Source organism: Chiloscyllium plagiosum, unplaced genomic scaffold (assembly GCF_037043375.1).
Source record: "Chiloscyllium plagiosum isolate Xiang-an unplaced genomic scaffold, Cpla_swu_hap1 HiC_scaffold_42, whole genome shotgun sequence".
In the NCBI taxonomy this organism is placed as follows: Eukaryota; Metazoa; Chordata; class Chondrichthyes; order Orectolobiformes; family Hemiscylliidae; genus Chiloscyllium; species Chiloscyllium plagiosum.
Genome location: NW_028270180.1, coordinates 25,308,989 through 25,332,938, shown reverse-complemented (window position 1 = coordinate 25,332,938; position 23,950 = coordinate 25,308,989).

Genomic DNA, 23,950 nt, shown 5'->3' with positions numbered 1-23,950 from the left:
TGACTCAGTGTGTGTGTGAGTGTGTGTGAGTGTGACTGTGTGTGAGTGTGACTGTGTGACTCAGTGTGTGAGTGTGACTGAGTGAGAGTGTGACTGTGTGTGACTGTGTGTGAGTGTGACTCAGTGTGTGTGTGAGTGTGTGACTCAGTGTGTGTGTGTGACTGTGTGTGTGAGTGTGACTGTGTGTGAGTGTGACTGAGTGTGACTGAGTGTGTGTGAGTGTGTGTGTGACTGAGTGTGTGTGTGTGCATGTGTGTGCGTGACTGTGTGTGCATGTGTGTGTGTGACTGTGTGTGTGACTGAGTGTGCATGTGTGTGTGTGAGTGTGACTGAATGTGTGAGTGTGAGTGTGTGTGTGCGTGTGAGTGAGTGTGACTGTGTGTGACTGTGTGTGACTGTGCGTGACTGTGTGTGTGCGTGACTGTGTGTGTGTGTGTGTGAGTGTGAGAGTGTTTGACTGTGTGTGAGTGAGTGTGACTGTGTGAGTGTGACTGTGTGTGTGTGAGAGTGTGTGTGAGTGTGACTGAGTGTGAGTGTGTGTGTGAGTGTGACTGAGTGTGAGTGTGAGAGTGTGTGACTCAGTGTGAGTGTGACTCAGTGTGAGTGTGACAGTGTGTGAGTGTGACAGTGTGTGAGTGACTGTGAGAGTGTGACTCAGTGTGTGTGAGTGTGACAGTGTGTGAGTGACTGTGAGAGTGTGACTCAGTGTGTGTGAGTGTGACAGTGTGTGAGTGTGAGAGTGTGACTCAGTGTGTGTGTGTGAATGTGTGTGTGACTGTGTGTGAGTGTGACTGTGTGTGTGACTGAGTGTGTGTGAGTGTGTGTGTGACTGAGTGTGTGTGCGTGACTGTGTGTGCATGTGTGTCTGTGACTGTGTGTGCATGTGTGTGTGTGTGACTGTGTGAGTGTGACTGAGTGTGTGTGAGTGTGAATGTGTGTGTGAGTGTGACTGAGTGTGAGTGTGTGTGTGTGAGTGTGTGACTGAGTGTGAGTGTGTGTGTGTGAGTGTGACTGTGTGTGAGTGTGTGTGTGACTGTGTGAGTGTGTGTGTGTGAGTATGACTGAGTGTGTGTGTGAGTGTGTGTGTGTTAGTGTGACTGTGTGTGAGTGTGAGAGTGTGACTCTGTGTGTGTGAGTGTGACTGTGTGACTGTATGAGAGTGTGACTCAGTAAGTGAGTGTGTGACTGTGTGTGTGACTGTGTGTGAGTGTGACTGTGTGTGTTTGACTGAGTGTGACTTGTGTGTGCATGTGTGTGTGTGAGTGTGTGTGCATGTGTGTGTGAGTGTGTGTGTGAGTGTGACTGTGTGTGAGTGTGTCTGTGTGTGAGTGTGACTGTGTGTGTGACTCAGTGTGAGTGTGACTCAGTGTGAGTGTGACAGTGTGTGAGTGTGACAGTGTGTGAGTGACTGTGAGAGTGTGACTCAGTGTGTGTGAGTGTGACAGTGTGTGAGTGACTGTGAGAGTGTGACTCAGTGTGTGTGAGTGTGACTGTGTGTGAGTGTGAGAGTGTGACTCAGTGTGTGTGAGTGTGACTGTGTGTGAGTGTGAGAGTGTGACTCAGTGTGTGAGTGTGTGTGTGACTGAGTGTGAGTGTGTGAGTGTGTGTGTGACTGAGTGTGAGTGTGTGTGTGAGTGTGTGTGTGTGAGTGTGACTGAGTGAGTGTGACTGTGACTGAGTGTGAGTGTGACTGTGACTGAGTGTGAGTGTGACTGTGACTGAGTGTGAGTGTGTGTGTGAGTGCGTGTGTGAGTGTGACTGAGTGTGTGTGAGTGTGACTGTGTGTGTGTGTGAGACAGTGTGTGTGTGACAGTGTGTGTGTGACAGTGTGTGAGTGTGACTGTGTGTGACTGAGTGTGCATGTGTGTGTGTGAGTGTGACAGAGTGTGAGTGTGACTGAGTGTGTGTGTGACTGAGTGTGTGTGTGAGTGTGAGTGTGACTCAGTGTGTGTGTGAGTGTGACTGAGTGTGAGTGTGACTGTGTGTGAGTGTGACTGTGTGTGAGTGTGACTCAGTGTGTGTGTGAGTGTGTGTGAGTGTGACTGTGTGTGAGTGTGACTGTGTGACTCAGTGTGTGAGTGTGACTGAGTGAGAGTGTGACTGTGTGTGACTGTGTGTGAGTGTGACTCAGTGTGTGTGTGAGTGTGTGACTCAGTGTGTGTGTGTGACTGTGTGTGTGAGTGTGACTGTGTGTGAGTGTGACTGAGTGTGACTGAGTGTGTGTGAGTGTGTGTGTGACTGAGTGTGTGTGTGTGCATGTGTGTGCGTGACTGTGTGTGCATGTGTGTGTGTGACTGTGTGTGTGACTGAGTGTGCATGTGTGTGTGTGAGTGTGACTGAATGTGTGAGTGTGAGTGTGTGTGTGCGTGTGAGTGAGTGTGACTGTGTGTGACTGTGTGTGACTGTGCGTGACTGTGTGTGTGCGTGACTGTGTGTGTGTGTGTGTGAGTGTGAGAGTGTTTGACTGTGTGTGAGTGAGTGTGACTGTGTGAGTGTGACTGTGTGTGTGTGAGAGTGTGTGTGAGTGTGACTGAGTGTGAGTGTGTGTGTGAGTCTGACTGAGTGTGAGTGTGAGAGTGTGTGACTCAGTGTGAGTGTGACTCAGTGTGAGTGTGACAGTGTGTGAGTGTGACAGTGTGTGAGTGACTGTGAGAGTGTGACTCAGTGTGTGTGAGTGTGACAGTGTGTGAGTGACTGTGAGAGTGTGACTCAGTGTGTGTGAGTGTGACAGTGTGTGAGTGTGAGAGTGTGACTCAGTGTGTGTGTGTGAATGTGTGTGTGACTGTGTGTGAGTGTGACTGTGTGTGTGACTGAGTGTGTGTGAGTGTGTGTGTGACTGAGTGTGTGCGCGTGACTGTGTGTGCATGTGTGTCTGTGACTGTGTGTGCATGTGTGTGTGTGTGACTGTGTGAGTATGACTGAGTGTGTGTGTGAGTGTGTGTGTGTGTTAGTGTGACTGTGTGTGAGTGTGAGAGTGTGACTCTGTGTGTGTGAGTGTGAGAGTGTGAGTGTGTGAGTGTGAGAGTGTGACTCAGTGTGTGAGTGTGTGTGTGTGACTGAGTGTGAGTGTGTGTGTGTGTGTGTGTGTGTGACTGAGTGAGTGTGAGTGTGTGAGTGTGACTGAGTGAGTGTGAGTGTGTGAGTGTGACTGTGACTGAGTGTGACTGTGACTGAGTGTGAGTGTGACTGTGACTGTGACTGAGTGTGAGTGTGTGTGACTGTGTGTGTGTGTGACTGAGCGTGTGTGTGACAGTGTGAGCGTGACTGTGTATGTGTGACTGAGTGTGCATGTGTGTCTGAGTGTGACTTTGTGTGAGTGTGACTCTGTGTGTGTGTGTGACTGTGTGAGTGTGACTGTGTGTGAGTGTGACTGAGTGTGTGTGTGTGAGTGTGACTGAGTGTGTGTGTGTGAGACTGAGTGTGTGTGTGTGAGACTGAGTGTGTGTGTGAGTGTGACTGAGTGTGTGTGAGTGTGACTGAGTGTATGTGAGTGTGACTGAGTGTGTGTGTGTGTGACAGTGTGTGAGTGTGACTGTGTGTGTGTGACTGTGACTGTGTGTGACTGAAACTGTGTGTGACTGAGTGTGCATGTGTGTGTGAGTGTGACTGAGTGTGAGTGTGACTGGGTGTGAGTGTGAGTGTGAGTGTGAGTGTGACTGTGTGTGTGTGTGAGTGTGAGTGTGTGTGTGTGAGTGTGTGTGTGAGTGTGACTGTGTGTGAGTGTGTCTGTGTGTGAGTGTGAGAGTGTGTGACTCAGTGTGAGTGTGACTCAGTGTGAGTGTGACAGTGTGTGAGTGTGACAGTGTGTGAGTGACTGTGAGAGTGTGACTCAGTGTGTGTGAGTGTGACAGTGTGTGAGTGACTGTGAGAGTGTGACTCAGTGTGTGTGAGTGTGACAGTGTGTGAGTGTGAGAGTGTGACTCAGTGTGTGTGTGTGAGTGTGTGTGTGACTGTGTGAGAGTGTGACTCTGTGTGTGACTGAGTGTGTGTGAGTGTGTGTGTGACTGAGTGTGTGTGCGTGACTGTGTGTGCATGTGTGTCTGTGACTGTGTGTGCATGTGTGTGTGTGTGACTGTGTGAGTGTGACTGAGTGTGTGTGAGTGTGAGTGTGTGTGTGTGACTGTGTGAGTGTGTGTGTGTGAGTATGACTGAGTGTGTGTGTGAGTGTGTGTGTGTGTTAGTGTGACTGTGTGTGAGTGTGAGAGTGTGACTCTGTGTGTGTGAGTGTGGCTGTGTGTGAGTGTGAGAGTGTGACTCAGTATGTGTGTGTGTGACTGTGTGTGACTGTGTGTGAGTGTGACTGTGTGTGTGTGACTGAGTGTGACTGTGTGTGTGCATGTGTGTGTGTGATTGTGTGTGCATGTGTGTGTGACTGAGTGTGCATGTGTGTGACTGTGAGTGTGTGTGTGAGTGTGTGTGTGAGTGTGTGTGTGTGTGAGTGTGTGTGTGACTGTGTGTGACTGTGTGACTGTGTGTGACTGTGTGTGACTGTGCGTGACTGTGTGTGTGCGTGACTGTGTGTGTGTGTGTGTGAGTGTGAGAGTGTTTGACTGTGTGTGAGTGAGTGTGACTGTGTGAGTGTGACTGTGTGTGTGTGAGAGTGTGTGTGAGTGTGACTGAGTGTGAGTGTGTGTGTGAGTGTGACTGAGTGTGAGTGTGAGAGTGTGTGACTCAGTGTGAGTGTGACTCAGTGTGAGTGTGACAGTGTGTGAGTGTGACAGTGTGTGAGTGACTGTGAGAGTGTGACTCAGTGTGTGTGAGTGTGACAGTGTGTGAGTGACTGTGAGAGTGTGACTCAGTGTGTGTGAGTGTGACAGTGTGTGAGTGTGAGAGTGTGACTCAGTGTGTGTGTGTGAATGTGTGTGTGACTGTGTGTGAGTGTGACTGTGTGTGTGACTGAGTGTGTGTGAGTGTGTGTGTGACTGAGTGTGTGCGCGTGACTGTGTGTGCATGTGTGTCTGTGACTGTGTGTGCATGTGTGTGTGTGTGACTGTGTGAGTATGACTGAGTGTGTGTGTGAGTGTGTGTGTGTGTTAGTGTGACTGTGTGTGAGTGTGAGAGTGTGACTCTGTGTGTGTGAGTGTGACTGTGTGTGAGTGTGAGAGTGTGACTCAGTATGTGAGTGTGTGACTGTGTGTGTGACTGTGTGTGAGTGTGACTGAGTGTGACTGTGTGTGTGCATGTGTGTGTGTGAGTGTGTGTGCATGTGTGTGTGACTGAGTGTGCATGTGTTTGACTGTGAGTGTGTGTGTGAGTGTGTGTGTGAGTGTGTGTGTGACTGTGTGTGACTGTGTGTGTGCGTGACTGTGTGTGTGAGTGTGAGAGTGTTTGACTGTGTGTGTGTGAGTGAGTGTGACTGTGTGAGTGTGACTGTGTGTGTGTGAGAGTGTGTGTGAGTGTGACTGAGTGTGAGAGTGTGTGTGAGTGTGACTGAGTGTGAGTGTGAGAGTGTGTGACTCAGTGTGAGTGTGACTCAGTGTGAGTGTGACAGTGTGTGAGTGTGACAGTGTGTGAGTGAGTGTGTTTGTGTGACAGTGTGTGTGAATGACTGTGTGTGTGAGTGTGTGTGTGTGTGTGAGTGTGAGAGTGTGTGACTGTGTGTGTGCGTGACTGTGTGTGTGAATGACTGTGTGTGTGAGTGTGTGTGTGTGTGTGAGTGTGAGAGTGTGTGACTGTGTGTGTGTGTGAGTGAGTGTGACTGTGTGTGTGAGTGTGACTGAGTGTGAGTGTGAGAGTGTGTGACTCAGTGTGAGTGTGACTCAGTGTGAGTGTGACTCAGTGTGAGTGTGACAGTGTGTGAGTGTGACAGTGTGTGAGTGAGTGTGTTTGTGTGACAGTGTGTGTGACAGTGTGTGTGAGTGTGACTGTGTGTGTGACTGAGTGTGAGTGTGTGTGTGACTGAGTGTGACTGAGTGTGTGTGCATGTGTGTGTGTGAGTGTGTGTGTGTGACTGAGTGTGCATGTGTGTGACTGAGTGTGAGTGTGTGTGTGAGTGTGTGTGTGAGTGTGTGTGTGACTGTGTGTGACTGTGTGTGAGTGTGACTATGTGTGTGTGTGACTGAGTGTGTGTGAGTGTGCATGACTGTGTGTGTGCGTGACTGTGTGTGTGAATGACTGTGTGTGTGAGTGTGTGTGTGTGAGTGTGAGAGTGTGTGACTGTGTGTGTGTGTGAGTGAGTGTGACTGTGTGTGTGACTGAGCGTGTGTGAGTGTGCGTGTCTGTGTGTGTGCGTGACTGTGTGTGTGTGTGTGTGAGTGTGAGAGTGTGTGACTGTGTGTGAGTGAGTGTGACTGTGTGAGTGTGACTGTGTGTGAGTGTGAGAGTGTGACTCTGTGTGTGTGCGAGTGTGACTCTGTGTGTGTGAGTGTGAGAGTGTGAGTGTGTGAGTGTGAGAGTGTGACTCAGTGTGTGAGTGTGTGTGTGTGACTGAGTGAGTGTGTGTGTGAGTGTGTGTGTGAGTGTGACTGAGTGAGTGTGAGTGTGTGAGTGTGACTGAGTGAGTGTGAATGTGAGTGTGACTGTGACTGAGTGTGACTGTGACTGAGTGTGAGTGTGACTGTGACTGAGTGTGAGTGTGTGTGACTGTGTGTGAGTGTGACAGTGTGTGAGTGTGAGAGTGTGACTCAGTGTGTGTGTGTGAGTGTGCGTGTGACTGTGTGTGTGTGACTGTGTGTGAGTGTGACTGTGTGTGTGACTGAGTGTGTGTGTGTGTGACTGTGTGTGTGTGAGTGTGTGTGTGACTGAGTGTGTGTGCGTGACTGTTTGTGCATGTGTGTGACTGTGTGTGCATGTGTGTGTGTGACTGTGTGTGTGACTGAGCGTGTGTGTGTGTGAGTGTGACTGAGTGTGTGTGTGAGTGTGAGTGTGTGTGTGAGTGTGACTCAGTGTGTGTGTGTGTGTGAGAGTGTGACTGTGTGTGTGTGACTGTGTGTGAGTGTGAGAGTGTGACTCTGTGTGAGTGTGTGTGTGTGTGAGTGTGACTGAGTGTGAGTGTGTGAGTGTGTGTGTGTGAATGTGTGTGTGTGTGACTGTGTGTGAGTGTGTCTGTGTGTGAGTGTGAGAGTGTGTGACTCAGTGTGAGTGTGACTCAGTGTGAGTGTGACAGTATGTGAGTGTGACAGTGTGTGAGTGACTGTGAGAGTGTGACTCAGTGTGTGTGAGTGTGACAGTGTGTGAGTGTGAGAGTGTGACTCAGTGTGTGAGTGTGACTGTGTGTGTGATTGAGTGTGTGTGAGTGTGTGTGTGACTGAGTGTGTGTGCGTGACTGAGTGTGCATGTGTGTCTGTGACTGTGTGCGTGTGTGTGTGTGACTGTGTGAGTGTGACTGAGTGTGTGTGTGAGTGTGAGTGTGACTGATTGTGAGTGTGACTGAGTGTGAGTGTGTGTGAGTGTGTGTGTGTGAGTGTGTGTGTGTGAGTATGACTGAGTGTGTGTGTGTGAGTGTGTGTGTGTGTGTGTGAGTGTGAGAGTGTGTGACTCAGTGTGTGAGTGTGAGAGTGTGACTCAGTGTGAGAGTGTGTGACTCAGTGTGTGAGTGTGAGAGTGTGACTCAGTGTGTGTGAGTGTGTGTGTGACTGTGAGTGTGACTGTGTGTGAGTGTGACTGTGTGTGAGTGTGACTGTGTGTGTGACTGAGTGTGTGTGTGTGTGACTGAGTGTGTGTGTGTGAGTATGACTGAGTGTGTGTGTGTGAGTGTGTGTGTGTGTGTGTGTGAGAGTGTGTGACTCAGTGTGTGAGTGTGAGAGTGTGACTCAGTGTGAGAGTGTGTGACTCAGTGTGTGAGTGTGAGAGTGTGACTCAGTGTGTGTGTGTGTGTGTGACTGTGAGTGTGACTGTGTGTGAGTGTGACTGTGTGTGAGTGTGACTGTGTGTGTGACTGAGTGTGTGTGTGTGATTGTGTGTGTGACTGAGTGTGTGTGTGTGTGTGACTGAGTGTGTGTGTGTGAGTGTGTGTGAGTGTGTGTGTGACTGAGTGTGTGTGCGTGACTGTGTGTGCATGTGTGTCTGTGACTGTGTGTGCATGTGTGTGTGTGTGACTGTGTGTGTGTGACTGAGCGTGTGAGTGTGACTGAGTGTGTGTGAGTGTGACTGAGTGTGCGTGTGTGTGTGTGAGTGTGACTGTGTGTGAGTGTGTGTGTGTGTGTGACTGTGTGAGTGTGTGTGAGTGTGACTGTGTGTGAGTGTGTGTGAGTGTGACTGTGTGTGTGTGAGAGTGAGTGACTCAGTGTGAGTGTGACAGTGTGTGAGTGTGACTGAGTGAGTGTGAATGTGAGTGTGACTGTGACTGAGTGTGACTGTGACTGAGTGTGACTGTGACTGTGACTGAGTGTGAGTGTGTGTGACTGTGTGTGAGTGTGACAGTGTGTGAGTGTGAGAGTGTGACTCAGTGTGTGTGTGTGAGTGTGCGTGTGACTGTGTGTGTGTGACTGTGTGTGAGTGTGACTGTGTGTGTGACTGAGTGTGTGTGTGTGTGACTGTGTGTGTGTGAGTGTGTGTGTGACTGAGTGTGTGTGCGTGACTGTTCAGTGTGTGAGTGACTGTGAGAGTGTGACTCAGTGTGTGTGAGTGTGACAGTGTGTGAGTGTGAGAGTGTGACTCAGTGTGTGAGTGTGACTGTGTGTGTGTGATTGAGTGTGTGTGAGTGTGTGTGTGACTGAGTGTGTGTGCGTGACTGAGTGTGCATGTGTGTCTGTGACTGTGTGCGCGTGTGTGTGTGACTGTGTGAGTGTGACTGAGTGTGTGTGTGAGTGTGAGTGTGACTGATTGTGAGTGTGACTGAGTGTGAGTGTGTGTGAGTGTGTGTGTGTGAGTGTGTGTGTGTGAGTATGACTGAGTGTGTGTGTGTGAGTGTGTGTGTGTGTGTGTGAGTGTGAGAGTGTGTGACTCAGTGTGTGAGTGTGAGAGTGTGACTCAGTGTGAGAGTGTGTGACTCAGTGTGTGAGTGTGAGAGTGTGACTCAGTGTGTGTGAGTGTGTGTGTGACTGTGAGTGTGACTGTGTGTGAGTGTGACTGTGTGTGAGTGTGACTGTGTGTGTGACTGAGTGTGTGTGTGTGTGACTGAGTGTGTGTGTGTGTGACTGTGTGTGTGTGAGTATGACTGAGTGTGTGTGTGTGAGTGTGTGTGTGTGTGTGTGTGAGAGTGTGTGACTCAGTGTGTGAGTGTGAGAGTGTGACTCAGTGTGAGAGTGTGTGACTCAGTGTGTGAGTGTGAGAGTGTGACTCAGTGTGTGTGTGTGTGTGTGACTGTGAGTGTGACTGTGTGTGAGTGTGACTGTGTGTGAGTGTGACTGTGTGTGTGACTGAGTGTGTGTGTGTGACTGTGTGTGTGACTGAGTGTGTGTGTGTGTGTGACTGAGTGTGTGTGTGTGAGTGTGTGTGAGTGTGTGTGTGACTGAGTGTGTGTGCGTGACTGTGTGTGCATGTGTGTCTGTGACTGTGTGTGCATGTGTGTGTGTGTGACTGTGTGTGTGTGACTGAGCGTGTGAGTGTGACTGAGTGTGTGTGAGTGTGACTGAGTGTGCGTGTGTGTGTGTGAGTGTGACTGTGTGTGAGTGTGTGTGTGTGTGTGACTGTGTGAGTGTGTGTGAGTGTGACTGTGTGTGAGTGTGTGTGAGTGTGACTGTGTGTGTGTGAGAGTGAGTGACTCAGTGTGAGTGTGACAGTGTGTGAGTGTGACAGTGTGTGAGTGAGTGTGAGAGTGTGTGTGTGTGTGTGACAGTGTGTGTGACAGTGTGTGTGTGAGTGTGAGAGTGTGACTCAGTGTGTGTGTGCGTGACTCAGTATGTGAGTGTGTGAGTGTGTGAGTGTGACTGTGTGTGAGTGTAACTGTGTGAGTGTGACTGTGTGTGACTGAGTGTGACTGAGTGTGTGTGTGTGAGTGTGACTGAGTGTGAGTGTGTGTGTGAGTGTGACTGAGTGTGTGTGTGTGTGTGAGTGTGACTGTGTGTGAGTGTGTGTGTGTGACTGTGTTTTTGAGTGTGTGTGAGTGTGAGAGTGTGACTCAGTGTGTGTGTGAGTGTGTGTGTGACTGTGTGTGAGTGTGACTGTGTGTGTGACTGAGTGTGTGTGAGTGTGTGTGTGACTGAGTGTGTGTGCGTGACTGTGTGTGCATGTGTGTCTGTGACTGTGTGTGCATGTGTGTGTGTGTGAATGTGTGAGTGTGACTGAGTGTGTGTGAGTGTGACTGAGTGTGAGTGTGTGTGTGTGAGTGTGTGACTGAGTGTGAGTGTGTGTGTGTGAGTGTGACTGTGTGTGAGTGTGTGTGTGTGTGACTGTGTGAGTGTGTGTGTGTGAGTATGACTGAGTGTGTGTGTGGGTTTGTGTGTGTGAGTATGACTGAGTGTGTGTGTGAGTGTGTGTGTGTGTTAGTGTGACTGTGTGTGAGTGTGAGAGTGTGACTCTGTGTGTGTGAGTGTGACTGTGTGTGAGTGTGAGAGTGTGACTCAGTATGTGAGTGTGTGACTGTGTGTGTGACTGTGTGTGAGTGTGACTGTGTGTGACTGAGTGTGACTGTGTGTGTGCATGTGTGTGTGTGAGTGTGTGTGCATGTGTGTGTGACTGAGTGTGCATGTGTGTGACTGTGAGTGTATGTGTGAGTGTGTGTGTGAGTGTGTGTGTGAGTGTGTGTGTGTGTGAGTGTGTGTGTGACTATGTGTGACTGTGTGTGACTGTGTGTGAGTGTGACTGAGTGTGTGTGAGTGTGCGTGACTGTGTGTGTGCGTGACTGTGTGTGTGTGTGTGAGTGTGAGAGTGTTTGACTGTGTGTGTGTGAGTGAGTGTGACTGTGAGTGTGACTGTGTGTGTGTGAGAGTGTGTGTGAGTGTGACTGAGTGTGAGAGTGTGTGTGAGTGTGACTGAGTGTGAGTGTGTGTGTGAGTGTGACTGAGTGTGAGTGTGAGAGTGTGTGACTCAGTGTGAGTGTGACACAGTGTGTGAGTGTGACAGTGTGTGAGTGAGTGTGTTTGTGTGACAGTGTGTGTGACAGTGTGTGTGAGTGTGACTGTGTGTGTGACTGAGTGTGAGTGTGTGTGTGACTGAGTGTGACTGAGTGTGTGTGCATGTGTGTGTGAGTGTGTGTGTGTGACTGAGTGTGCATGTGTGTGACTGAGTGTGAGTGTGTGTGTGAGTGTGTGTGTGAGTGTGTGTGTGAGTGTGTGTGTGACTGTGTGTGACTGTGTGTGAGTGTGACTATGTGTGTGTGTGACTGAGTGTGTGTGAGTGTGCGTGACTGTGTGTGTGCGTGACTGTTTGTGTGAATGACTGTGTGTGTGAGTGTGTGTGTGTGTGTGAGTGTGTGTGTGTGTGTGAGTGTGAGAGTGTGTGACTGTGTGTGTGTGAGTGAGTGTGACTGAGTGTGTGTGAGTGAGCGTGTCTGTGTGTGTGCGTGATTGTGTGTGTGAGTGTGTGTGTGAGTGTGAGAGTGTGTGACTGTGTGTGTGTGAGTGAGTGTGACTGTGTGAGTGTGACTGTGTGTGAGTGTGAGAGTGTGACTCTGTGTGTGTGAGTGTGTGAGTGTGAGAGTGTGACTCAGTGTGTGAGTGTGTGTGTGACTGAGTGTGACTGTGTGTGTGTGTGAGTGAGTGTGACTGTGTGAGTGTGACTGTGTGTGAGTGTGAGAGTGTGACTCTGTGTGTGTGAGAGTGTGACTCTGTGTGTGTGAGTGTGAGAGTGTGAGTGTGTGAGTGTGAGAGTGTGACTCAGTGTGTGAGTGTGTGTGTGTGACTGAGTGTGAGTGTGTGTGTGAGTGTGACGGAGTGAGTGTGAGTGTGTGAGTGTGACTGAGTGAGTGTGAGTGTGACTGTGACTGAGTGTGACTGTGACTGAGTGTGACTGTGACTGAGTGTGAGTGTGACTGTGACTGAGTGTGAGTGTGTGTGACTGTGAGTGTGAGTGTGAGTGTGAGAGTGTGTGACTCAGTGTGAGTGTGACTCAGTGTGAGTGTGACAGTGTGTGAGTGTGACAGTGTGTGAGTGAGTGTGTTTGTGTGACAGTGTGTGTTACAGTGTGTGTGAGTGTGACTGTGTGTGTGACTGAGTGTGAGTGTGTGTGTGACTGAGTGTGACTGAGTGTGTGTGCATGTGTGTGTGAGTGTGTGTGTGTGACTGAGTGTGCATGTGTGTGACTGAGTGTGAGTGTGTGTGTGAGTGTGTGTGTGAGTGTGTGTGTGTGAGTGTGTGTGTGACTGTGTGTGAGTGTGACTATGTGTGTGTGTGACTCAGTGTGAGAGTGTGTGACTCAGTGTGTGAGTGTGAGAGTGTGACTCAGTGTGTGTGTGTGTGTGTGACTGTGAGTGTGACTGTGTGTGAGTGTGACTGTGTGTGAGTGTGACTGTGTGTGTGACTGAGTGTGTGTGTGTGACTGTGTGTGTGACTGAGTGTGTGTGTGTGTGTGACTGAGTGTGTGTGTGTGAGTGTGTGTGAGTGTGTGTGTGACTGAGTGTGTGTGCGTGACTGTGTGTGCATGTGTGTCTGTGACTGTGTGTGCATGTGTGTGTGTGTGACTGTGTGTGTGTGACTGAGCGTGTGAGTGTGACTGAGTGTGTGTGAGTGTGACTGAGTGTGCGTGTGTGTGTGTGAGTGTGACTGTGTGTGAGTGTGTGTGTGTGTGTGACTGTGTGAGTGTGTGTGAGTGTGACTGTGTGTGAGTGTGTGTGAGTGTGACTGTGTGTGTGTGAGAGTGAGTGACTCAGTGTGAGTGTGACAGTGTGTGAGTGTGACAGTGTGTGAGTGAGTGTGAGAGTGTGTGTGTGTGTGTGACAGTGTGTGTGACAGTGTGTGTGTGAGTGTGAGAGTGTGACTCAGTGTGTGTGTGCGTGACTCAGTATGTGAGTGTGTGAGTGTGTGAGTGTGACTGTGTGTGAGTGTAACTGTGTGAGTGTGACTGTGTGTGACTGAGTGTGACTGAGTGTGTGTGTGTGAGTGTGACTGAGTGTGAGTGTGTGTGTGAGTGTGACTGAGTGTGTGTGTGTGTGTGAGTGTGACTGTGTGTGAGTGTGTGTGTGTGACTGTGTTTTTGAGTGTGTGTGAGTGTGAGAGTGTGACTCAGTGTGTGTGTGAGTGTGTGTGTGACTGTGTGTGAGTGTGTGTGTGTGAGACTGAGTGTGTGTGTGTGAGACTGAGTGTGTGTGTGAGTGTGACTGAGTGTGTGTGAGTGTGACTGAGTGTATGTGAGTGTGACTGAGTGTGTGTGTGTGACAGTGTGTGAGTGTGACTGTGTGTGTGTGTGTGACTGTGACTGTGTGTGACTGAGACTGTGTGTGACTGAGTGTGCATGTGTGTGTGAGTGTGACTGAGTGTGAGTGTGACTGAGTGTGAGTGTGACTGAGTGTGAGTGTGAGTGTGTGTGTGTGTGTGTGTGAGTGTGACTGTGTGTATGTGTGTGAGTGTGAGTGTGACTGTGTGTGTGTGTGAGTGTGACTGTGTGTGAGTGTGACTGTGTGTGAGTGTGACTGTGTGTGAGTGTGTGTGTGAGTGTGACTGAGTGTGAGTGTGTGTGTGTGAGTATGACTGAGTGTGTGTGTGTGAGTGTGTGTGTGTGAGTGTGAGAGTGTGTGACTCAGTGTGTGAGTGTGAGAGTGTGACTCAGTGTGAGAGTGTGTGACTCAGTGTGTGAGTGTGAGAGTGTGACTCAGTGTGTGTGAGTGTGTGTGTGACTGTGAGTGTGACTGTGTGTGAGTGTGACTGTGTGTGTGTGACTGTGACTGTGTGTGACTGAGACTGTGTGTGACTGAGTGTGCATGTGTGTGTGAGTGTGACTGAGTGTGAGTGTGACTGAGTGTGAGTGTGACTGAGTGTGAGTGTGAGTGTGTGTGTGTGTGTGTGTGAGTGTGACTGTGTGTATGTGTGTGAGTGTGAGTGTGACTGTGTGTGTGTGTGAGTGTGACTGTGTGTGAGTGTGACTGTGTGTGAGTGTGTGTGTGCGTGTGAGACTGTGTGTGTGTGTGCGTGTGTGTGCGTGTGAGACTGTTTGTGTGTGTGCGTGTGTGTGTGAGAGACTGTGTGTGTGACTGAGTGTGTGTGTGAGTGTGTGTGTGTGAGTGTGTGCGTGACTGTGTGTGCATGTGTGTGTGACTGTGTGTGCATGTGTGTGTGTGTGACTGTGTGTGTGTGACTGAGCGTGTGTGTGTGTGAGTGTGACTGAGTGTGTGTGTGTGTGAGTGTGTGTGTGAGTGTGACTGAGTGTGAGTGTGTGTGTGTGAGTGTGACTGTGTGTGACTGTGTGTGAGTGTGACTCTGTGTGTGTGTGTGTGAGTGTGACTGTGTGCGTGACTCTGTGTGAGAGTGTGACTCTGTGTGAGTGTGTGTGTGTGAGTGTGACTGAGTGTGAGTGTGTGAGTGTGTGTGTGTGTGAGTGTGACTGTGTGTGAGTGTGAGAGTGTGTGACTCAGTGTGAGTGTGACAGTGTGTGAGTGTGACAGTGTGTGAGTGACTGTGAGAGTGTGACTCAGTGTGTGTGAGTGTGACAGTGTGTGAGTGTGAGAGTGTGACTCAGTGTGTGTGAGTGTGTGTGTGACTGTGAGTGTGACTGTGTGAGTGTGACTGTGTGTGTGACTGAGTGTGTGTGTGTGTGACTGTGTGTGTGTGAGTGTGTGTGTGACTGAGTGTGTGTGCGTGACTGTGTGTGCATGTGTATGTGTGTGACTGTGTGTGTGTGACTGAGCGTGTGTGTGTGAGTGTGACTGAGTGTGAGTGTGACTGAGTGTGAGTGTGTGTGTGTGTGAGTGTGACTGTGTGTGAGTGTGTGTGTGTGTGAGTGTGACAGTGTGTGAGTATGACTGAGTGTGTGTGTGAGTGTGTGTGTGACTGTGTGTGACTGTGTGTGAGTGTGACTATGTGTGTGTGTGACTGAGTGTGTGTGAGTGTGCGTGACTGTGTGTGTGAGTGTGTGTGAGTGTGTGTGTGTGAGTGTGTGACTGTGTGTGTGTGAGTGAGTGTGACTGTGTGAGTGTGACTGTGTGTGAGTGTGAGAGTGTCACTCTGTGTGTGTGAGTGTGTGAGTGTGAGTGTGACTCAGTGTGTGAGTGTGTGTGTGTGACTGAGTGTGACTGTGTGTGTGTGAGTGAGTGTGACTGTGTGAGTGTGACTGTGTGTGAGTGTGAGAGTGTGACTCTGTGTGTGTGAGTGTGAGAGTGTGAGTGTGTGAGTGTGAGAGTGTGACTCAGTGTGTGAGTGTGTGTGTGTGACTGAGTGTGAGTGTGTGTGTGTGTGTGTGTGTGTGACTGAGTGAGTGTGAGTGTGTGAGTGTGACTGAGTGAGTGTGAGTGTGTGAGTGTGACTGTGACTGAGTGTGACTGTGACTGAGTGTGAGTGTGACTGTGACTGTGACTGAGTGTGAGTGTGTGTGACTGTGTGTGTGTGACTGAGCGTGTGTGTGACAGTGTGAGCGTGACTGTGTATGTGTGACTGAGTGTGCATGTGTGTCTGAGTGTGACTTTGTGTGAGTGTGACTCTGTGTGTGTGTGTGACTGTGTGAGTGTGACTGTGTGTGAGTGTGACTGAGTGTGTGTGTGTGAGTGTGACTGAGTGTGTGTGTGTGAGACTGAGTGTGTGTGCGAGTGTGACTGAGTGTGTGTGAGTGTGACTGAGTGTATGTGAGTGTGACTGAGTGTGTGAGTGTGACTGTGTGTGTGTGACTGTGACTGTGTGTGACTGAGACTGTGTGTGACTGAGTGTGCATGTGTGTGTGAGTGTGACTGAGTGTGAGTGTGACTGAGTGTGAGTGTGTGTGTGTGTGTGTGTGAGTGTGAGTGTGACTGTGTGTGTGTGTGTGTGAGTGTGAGTGTGACTGTGTGTGTGTGAGTGTGTGTGTGTGAGTGTGTGTGTGAGTGTGACTGTGTGTGAGTGTGTCTGTGTGTGAGTGTGAGAGTGTGTGACTCAGTGTGAGTGTGACTCAGTGTGAGTGTGACAGTGTGTGAGTGTGACAGTGTGTGAGTGACTGTGAGAGTGTGACTCAGTGTGTGTGAGTGTGACAGTGTGTGAGTGACTGTGAGAGTGTGACTCAGTGTGTGTGAGTGTGACAGTGTGTGAGTGTGAGAGTGTGACTCAGTGTGTGTGTGTGAGTGTGTGTGTGACTGTGTGAGAGTGTGACTGTGTGTGTGACTGAGTGTGTGTGAGTGTGTGTGTGACTGAGTGTGTGTGCGTGACTGTGTGTGCATGTGTGTCTGTGACTGTGTGTGCATGTGTGTGTGTGTGACTGTGTGAGTGTGACTGAGTGTGTGTGAGTGTGAGTGTGTGTGTGTGTGAGTGTGTGTGTGTGTGTGTGTGACTGTGTGAGTGTGTGTGTGTGAGTATGACTGAGTGTGTGTGTGTGTTAGTGTGACTGTGTGTGAGTGTGAGAGTGTGACTCTGTGTGTGTGAGTGTGACTGTGTGTGAGTGTGAGAGTGTGACTCAGTATGTGAGTGTGTGACTGTGTGTGTGACTGTGTGTGAGTGTGACTGTGTGTGTGTGACTGAGTGTGACTGTGTGTGTGCATGTGTGTGTGTGATTGTGTGTGCATGTGTGTGTGACTGAGTGTGCATGTGTGTGACTGTGTGAGTGTGTGTGTGTGTGAGTGTGTGTGTGACTGTGTGTGACTGTGTGTGACTGTGTGTGACTGTGCGTGACTGTGTGTGTGCGTGACTGTGTGTGTGTGTGTGTGTGAGTGTGAGAGTGTTTGACTGTGTGTGAGTGAGTGTGACTGTGTGAGTGTGACTGTGTGTGTGTGAGAGTGTGTGTGAGTGTGACTGAGTGTGAGAGTGTGTGTGAGTGTGACTGAGTGTGAGTGTCTGTGTGAGTGTGACTGAGTGTGAGTGTGAGAGTGTGTGACTCAGTGTGAGTGTGACTCAGTGTGAGTGTGACAGTGTGTGAGTGTGACAGTGTGTGAGTGACTGTGAGAGTGTGACTCAGTGTGTGTGAGTGTGACAGTGTGTGAGTGACTGTGAGAGTGTGACTCAGTGTGTGTGAGTGTGACAGTGTGTGAGTGTGAGAGTGTGACTCAGTGTGTGTGTGTGAATGTGTGTGTGACTGTGTGTGAGTGTGACTGTGTGTGTGACTGAGTGTGTGTGAGTGTGTGTGTGACTGAGTGTGTGTGTGTGACTGTGTGTGCATGTGTGTCTGTGACTGTGTGTATGTGTGTGTGTGTGACTGTGTGAGTATGACTGAGTGTGTGTGTGAGTGTGTGTGTGTTAGTGTGACTGTGTGTGAGTGTGAGAGTGTGACTCTGTGTGTGTGAGTGTGACTGTGTGTGAGTGTGAGAGTGTGACTCAGTATGTGAGTGTGTGACTGTGTGTGTGACTGTGTGTGAGTGTGACTGTGTGTGTGTGACTGAGTGTGACTGTGTGTGTGCATGTGTGTGTGTGAGTGTGTGTGCATGTGTGTGTGACTGAGTGTGCATGTGTTTGACTGTGAGTGTGTGTGTGAGTGTGTGTGTGAGTGTGTGTGTGAGTGTGTGTGTGACTGTGTGTGAGTGTGCGTGACTGTGTGTGTGCGTGACTGTGTGTGTGTGTGTGAGTGTGAGAGTGTTTGACTGTGTGTGTGTGAGTGAGTGTGACTGTGTGAGTGTGACTGTGTGTGTGAGAGAGTGTGTGTGAGTGTGACTGAGTGTGAGAGTGTGTGTGAGTGTGACTGAGTGTGAGTGTGTGTGTGAGTGTGACTGAGTGTGTGTGAGTGTGACTGAGTGTATGTGAGTGTGACTGAGTGTGTGTGAGTGACAGTGTGTGAGTGTGACTGTGTGTGTGTGTGACTGTGACTGTGTGTGACTGAGACTGTGTGTGACTGAGTGTGCATGTGTGTGTGAGTGTGACTGAATGTGAGTGTGACTGAGTGTGAGTGTGACTGAGTGTGAGTGTGAGTGTGTGTGTGTGTGTGTGTGAGTGTGACTGTGTGTATGTGTGTGAGTGTGAGTGTGACTGTGTGTGTGTGTGAGTGTGACTGTGTGTGAGTGTGACTGTGTGTGAGTGTGTGTGTGCGTGTGAGACTGTGTGTGTGTGTGCGTGTGTGTGCGTGTGAGACTGTTTGTGTGTGTGCGTGTGTGTGTGAGAGACTGTGTGTGTGACTGAGTGTGTGTGTGAGTGTGTGTGTGTGAGTGTGTGCGTGACTGTGTGTGCATGTGTGTCTGTGACTGTGTGTGCGTGTGTGTGTGTGACTGTGTGTGTGTGACTGAGCGTGTGTGTGTGTGAGTGTGACTGAGTGTGTGTGTGTGTGTGAGTGTGTGTGTGAGTGTGACTGAGTGTGAGTGTGTGTGTGTGAGTGTGACTGTGTGTGACTGTGTGTGAGTGTGACTCTGTGTGGGTGGGTGTGAGTGTGACTGTGTGCGTGACTCTGTGTGAGAGTGTGACTCTGTGTGAGTGTGTGTGTGTGAGTGTGACTGAGTGTGAGTGTGTGAGTGTGTGTGTGTGTGTGTGAGTGTGACTGTGTGTGAGTGTGAGAGTGTGTGACTCAGTGTGAGTGTGACAGTGTGTGAGTGTGACAGTGTGTGAGTGACTGTGAGAGTGTGACTCAGTGTGTGTGAGTGTGACAGTGTGTGAGTGTGAGAGTGTGACTCAGTGTGTGTGAGTGTGTGTGTGACTGTGAGTGTGACTGTGTGAGTGTGACTGTGTGTGTGACTGAGTGTGTGTGTGTGTGACTGTGTGTGTGTGACTGAGTATGTGTGAGTGTGTGTGTGAGACTGAGTGTGTGTGCGTGACTGTGTGTGCATGTGTATGTGTGTGACTGTGTGTGTGTGACTGAGCGTGTGTGTGTGAGTGTGAGTGTGACTGAGTGTGAGTGTGTGTGTGTGTGAGTGTGACTGTGTGTGAGTGTGTGTGTGTGTGAGTGTGACAGTGTGTGAGTATGACTGAGTGTGTGTGTGAGTGTGTGTGTGACTGTGTGTGACTGTGTGTGAGTGTGACTATGTGTGTGTGTGACTGAGTGTGTGTGAGTGTGCGTGTCTGTGTGTGTGCGTGACTGTGTGTGAGTGTGTGTGAGTGTGTGTGTGTGAGTGTGTGACTGTGTGTGTGTGAGTGAGTGTGACTGTGTGAGTGTGACTGTGTGTGAGTGTGAGAGTGTCACTCTGTGTGTGTGAGTGTGTGAGTGTGAGTGTGACTCAGTGTGTGAGTGTGTGTGTGTGACTGAGTGTGACTGTGTGTGTGTGAGTGAGTGTGACTGTGTGAGTGTGACTGTGTGTGAGTGTGAGAGTGTGACTCTGTGTGTGTGAGTGTGAGAGTGTGAGTGTGTGAGTGTGAGAGTGTGACTCAGTGTGTGAGTGTGTGTGTGTGACTGAGTGTGAGTGTGTGTGTGTGTGTGTGTGTGTGTGTGTGACTGAGTGAGTGTGAGTGTGTGAGTGTGACTGAGTGAGTGTGAGTGTGTGAGTGTGACTGTGACTGAGTGTGACTGTGACTGAGTGTGAGTGTGACTGTGACTGTGACTGAGTGTGAGTGTGTGTGACTGTGTGTGTGTGACTGAGCGTGTGTGTGACAGTGTGAGCGTGACTGTGTATGTGTGACTGAGTGTGCATGTGTGTCTGAGTGTGACTTTGTGTGAGTGTGACTCTGTGTGTATGTGTGACTGTGTGAGTGTGACTGTGTGTGAGTGTGACTGAGTGTGTGTGTGTGAGTGTGACTGAGTGTGTGTGTGAGACTGAGTGTGTGTGCGAGTGTGACTGAGTGTGTGTGAGTGTGACTGAGTGTATGTGAGTGTGACTGAATGTGTGTGAGTGTGACTGTGTGTGTGTGACTGTGACTGTGTGTGACTGAGACTGTGTGTGACTGAGTGTGCATGTGTGTGTGAGTGTGACTGAGTGTGAGTGTGACTGAGTGTGAGTGTGTGTGTGTGTGTGTGAGTGTGAGTGTGACTGTGTGTGTGTGTGTGTGAGTGTGAGTGTGACTGTGTGTGTGTGAGTGTGTGTGTGTGAGTGTGTGTGTGAGTGTGACTGTGTGTGAGTGTGTCTGTGTGTGAGTGTGAGAGTGTGTGACTCAGTGTGAGTGTGACTCAGTGTGAGTGTGACAGTGTGTGAGTGTGACAGTGTGTGAGTGACTGTGAGAGTGTGACTCAGTGTGTGTGAGTGTGACAGTGTGTGAGTGACTGTGAGAGTGTGACTCAGTGTGTGTGAGTGTGACAGTGTGTGAGTGTGAGAGTGTGACTCAGTGTGTGTGTGTGAGTGTGTGTGTGACTGTGTGAGAGTGTGACTGTGTGTGTGACTGAGTGTGTGTGAGTGTGTGTGTGACTGAGTGTGTGTGCGTGACTGTGTGTGCATGTGTGTCTGTGACTGTGTGTGCATGTGTGTGTGTGTGACTGTGTGAGTGTGACTGAGTGTGTGTGAGTGTGAGTGTGTGTGTGTGAGTGTGTGTGTGTGTGTGTGTGACTGTGTGAGTGTGTGTGTGTGAGTATGACTGAGTGTGTGTGTGAGTGTGTGTTAGTGTGACTGTGTGTGAGTGTGAGAGTGTGACTCTGTGTGTGTGAGTGTGACTGTGTGTGAGTGTGAGAGTGTGACTCAGTATGTGAGTGTGTGACTGTGTGTGTGACTGTGTGTGAGTGTGACTGTGTGTGTGTGACTGAGTGTGACTGTGTGTGTGCATGTGTGTGTGTGATTGTGTGTGCATGTGTGTGTGACTGAGTGTGCATGTGTGTGACTGAGTGTGTGTGTGAGTGTGTGTGTGTGTGAGTGTGTGTGTGACTGTGTGTGACTGTGTGACTGTGTGTGACTGTGTGTGACTGTGCGTGACTGTGTGTGTGCGTGACTGTGTGTGTGTGTGTGTGTGTGAGTGTGAGAGTGTTTGACTGTGTGTGAGTGAGTGTGACTGTGTGAGTGTGACTGTGTGTGTGTGAGAGTGTGTGTGAGTGTGACTGAGTGTGAGAGTGTGTGTGAGTGTGACTGAGTGTGAGTGTGTGTGTGAGTGTGACTGAGTGTGAGTGTGAGAGTGTGTGACTCAGTGTGAGTGTGACTCAGTGTGAGTGTGACAGTGTGTGAGTGTGACTCAGTGTGTGTGAGTGTGACAGTGTGTGAGTGACTGTGAGAGTGTGACTCAGTGTGTGTGAGTGTGACAGTGTGTGAGTGTGAGAGTGTGACTCAGTGTGTGTGTGTGAATGTGTGTGTGACTGTGTGTGAGTGTGACTGTGTGTGTGACTGAGTGTGTGTGAGTGTGTGTGTGACTGAGTGTGTGTGTGTGACTGTGTGTGCATGTGTGTCTGTGACTGTGTGTGCATGTGTGTGTGTGTGACTGTGTGAGTATGACTGAGTGTGTGTGTGAGTGTGTGTGTGTGTTAGTGTGACTGTGTGTGAGTGTGAGAGTGTGACTCTGTGTGTGTGAGTGTGACTGTGTGTGAGTGTGAGAGTGTGACTCAGTATGTGAGTGTGTGACTGTGTGTGTGACTGTGTGTGAGTGTGACTGTGTGTGACTGAGTGTGACTGTGTGTGTGCATGTGTGTGTGTGAGTGTGTGTGCATGTGTGTGTGACTGAGTGTGCATGTGTTTGACTGTGAGTGTGTGTGTGAGTGTGTGTGTGAGTGTGTGTGTGAGTGTGTGTGTGACTGTGTGTGAGTGTGCGTGACTGTGTGTGTGCGTGACTGTGTGTGTGTGTGTGAGTGTGAGAGTGTTTGACTGTGTGTGTGTGAGTGAGTGTGACTGTGTGAGTGTGACTGTGTGTGTGTGAGAGTGTGTGTGAGTGTGACTGAGTGTGAGAGTGTGTGTGAGTGTGAGTGTGTGTGTGAGTGTGACTGAGTGTGAGTGTGAGAGTGTGTGACTCAGTGTGAGTGTGACTCAGTGTGAGTGTGACAGTGTGTGAGTGTGACAGTGTGTGAGTGAGTGTGTTTGTGTGACAGTGTGTGTGACAGTGTGTGTGAGTGTGACTGTGTGTGTGACTGAGTGTGAGTGTGTGTGTGACTGAGTGTGACTGAGTGTGTGTGCATGTGTGTGTGTGCGTGTGTGTGTGTGACTGAGTGTGCATGTGTGTGACTGAGTGTGAGTGTGTGTGAGAGTGTGTGTGTGAGTGTGTGTGTGTGTGAGTGTGTGTGTGACTGTGTGTGACTGTGTGTGAGTGTGACTATGTGTGTGTGTGACTGAGTGTGTGTGAGTGTGCGTGACTGTGTGTGTGCGTGACTGTGTGTGTGAATGACTGTGTGTGTGAGTGTGTGTGTGTGAGTGTGTGTGTGTGTGTGTGTGTGTGTGTGTGTGTGTGAGAGTGTGTGACTGTGTGTGTGTGTGAGTGAGTGTGACTGTGTGTGTGACTGAGTGTGTGTGAGTGTGCGTGTCTGTGTGTGTGCGTGACTGTGTGTGTGTGTGTGTGAGTGTGAGAGTGTGTGACTGTGTGTGTGTGAGTGAGTGTGACTGTGTGAGTGTGACTGTGTGTGAGTGTGAGAGTGTGACTCTGTGTGTGTGAGAGTGTGACTCTGTGTGTGTGAGTGTGAGAGTGTGAGTGTGAGAGTGTGACTCAGTGTGTGAGTGTGTGTGTGTGACTGAGTGAGTGTGTGTGTGAGTGTGTGTGTGTGTGAGTGTGACTGAGTGAGTGTGAGTGTGTGAGTGTGACTGAGTGAGTGTGAGTGTGAGTGTGACTGTGACTGAGTGTGACTGTGACTGAGTGTGACTGTGACTGAGTGTGAGTGTGAGTGTGACTGAGTGTGAGTGTGTGTGACTGTGTGTGTGTGTGACTCAGTGTGTGTGAGTGTGACAGTGTGTGAGTGTGAGAGTGTGACTCAGTGTGTGTGTGTGTGTGCGTGTGACTGTGTGTGTGTGACTGTGTGTGAGTGTGACTGTGTGTGACTGAGTGTGTGTGTGTGAGTGTGTGTGTGACTGAGTGTGTGTGCGTGACTGTTTGTGCATGTGTGTGTGTGACTGTGTGTGCATGTGTGTGTGTGACTGTGTGTGTGACTGAGCGTGTGTGTGTGTGAGTGTGACTGAGTGTGTGTGTGAGTGTGAGTGTGTGTGTGAGTGTGACTGAGTGTGAGTGTGTGTGTGAGTGTGACTGTGTGTGAGTGTGACTCAGTGTGTGTGTGTGTGACTGTGTGTGAGTGTGACTCAGTGTGTGTGTGAGTGTGACTGTGTGTGTGTGACTGTGTGTGAGTGTGAGAGTGTGACTCTGTGTGAGTGTGTGTGTGTGTGAGTGTGACTGAGTGTGAGTGTGTGTGTGTGTGAGTGTGTGTGTGTGTGACTGTGTGTGAGTGTGTCTGTGTGTGAGTGTGAGAGTGTGTGACTCAGTGTGAGTGTGACTCAGTGTGAGTGTGACAGTATGTGAGTGTGACAGTGTGTGAGTGACTGTGAGAGTGTGACTCAGTGTGTGTGAGTGTGACAGTGTGTGAGTGTGAGAGTGTGACTCAGTGTGTGAGTGTGACTGTGTGTGTGATTGAGTGTGTGTGAGTGTGTGTGTGACTGAGTGTGTGTGCGTGACTGAGTGTGCATGTGTGTCTGTGACTGTGTGTGCGTGTGTGTGTGTGACTGTGTGAGTGTGACTGAGTGTGTGTGTGAGTGTGAGTGTGACTGATTGTGAGTGTGAGTGTGTGTGTGTGTGACTGTGTGAGTGTGTGTGTGTGTGACTGTGTGAGTGTGTGTGTGTGAGTATGACTGAGTGTGTGTGTGTGAGTGTGTGTGTGTGTGAGTGTGACTGAGTGTGTGTGTGAGTGTGAGTGTGTGTGTGAGTGTGACTGAGTGTGAGTGTGTGTGTGAGTGTGACTGTGTGTGAGTGTGACTCAGTGTGTGTGTGTGTGACTGTGTGTGAGTGTGAGAGTGTGTGACTCAGTGTGAGTGTGACTCAGTGTGAGTGTGACAGTGTGTGAGTGTGACAGTGTGTGAGTGACTGTGAGAGTGTGACTCAGTGTGTGTGAGTGTGACAGTGTGTGAGTGACTGTGAGAGTGTGACTCAGTGTGTGTGAGTGTGACAGTGTGTGAGTGTGAGAGTGTGACTCAGTGTGTGTGTGTGAATGTGTGTGTGACTGTGTGTGAGTGTGACTGTGTGTGTGACTGAGTGTGTGTGAGTGTGTGTGTGACTGAGTGTGTGTGTGTGAC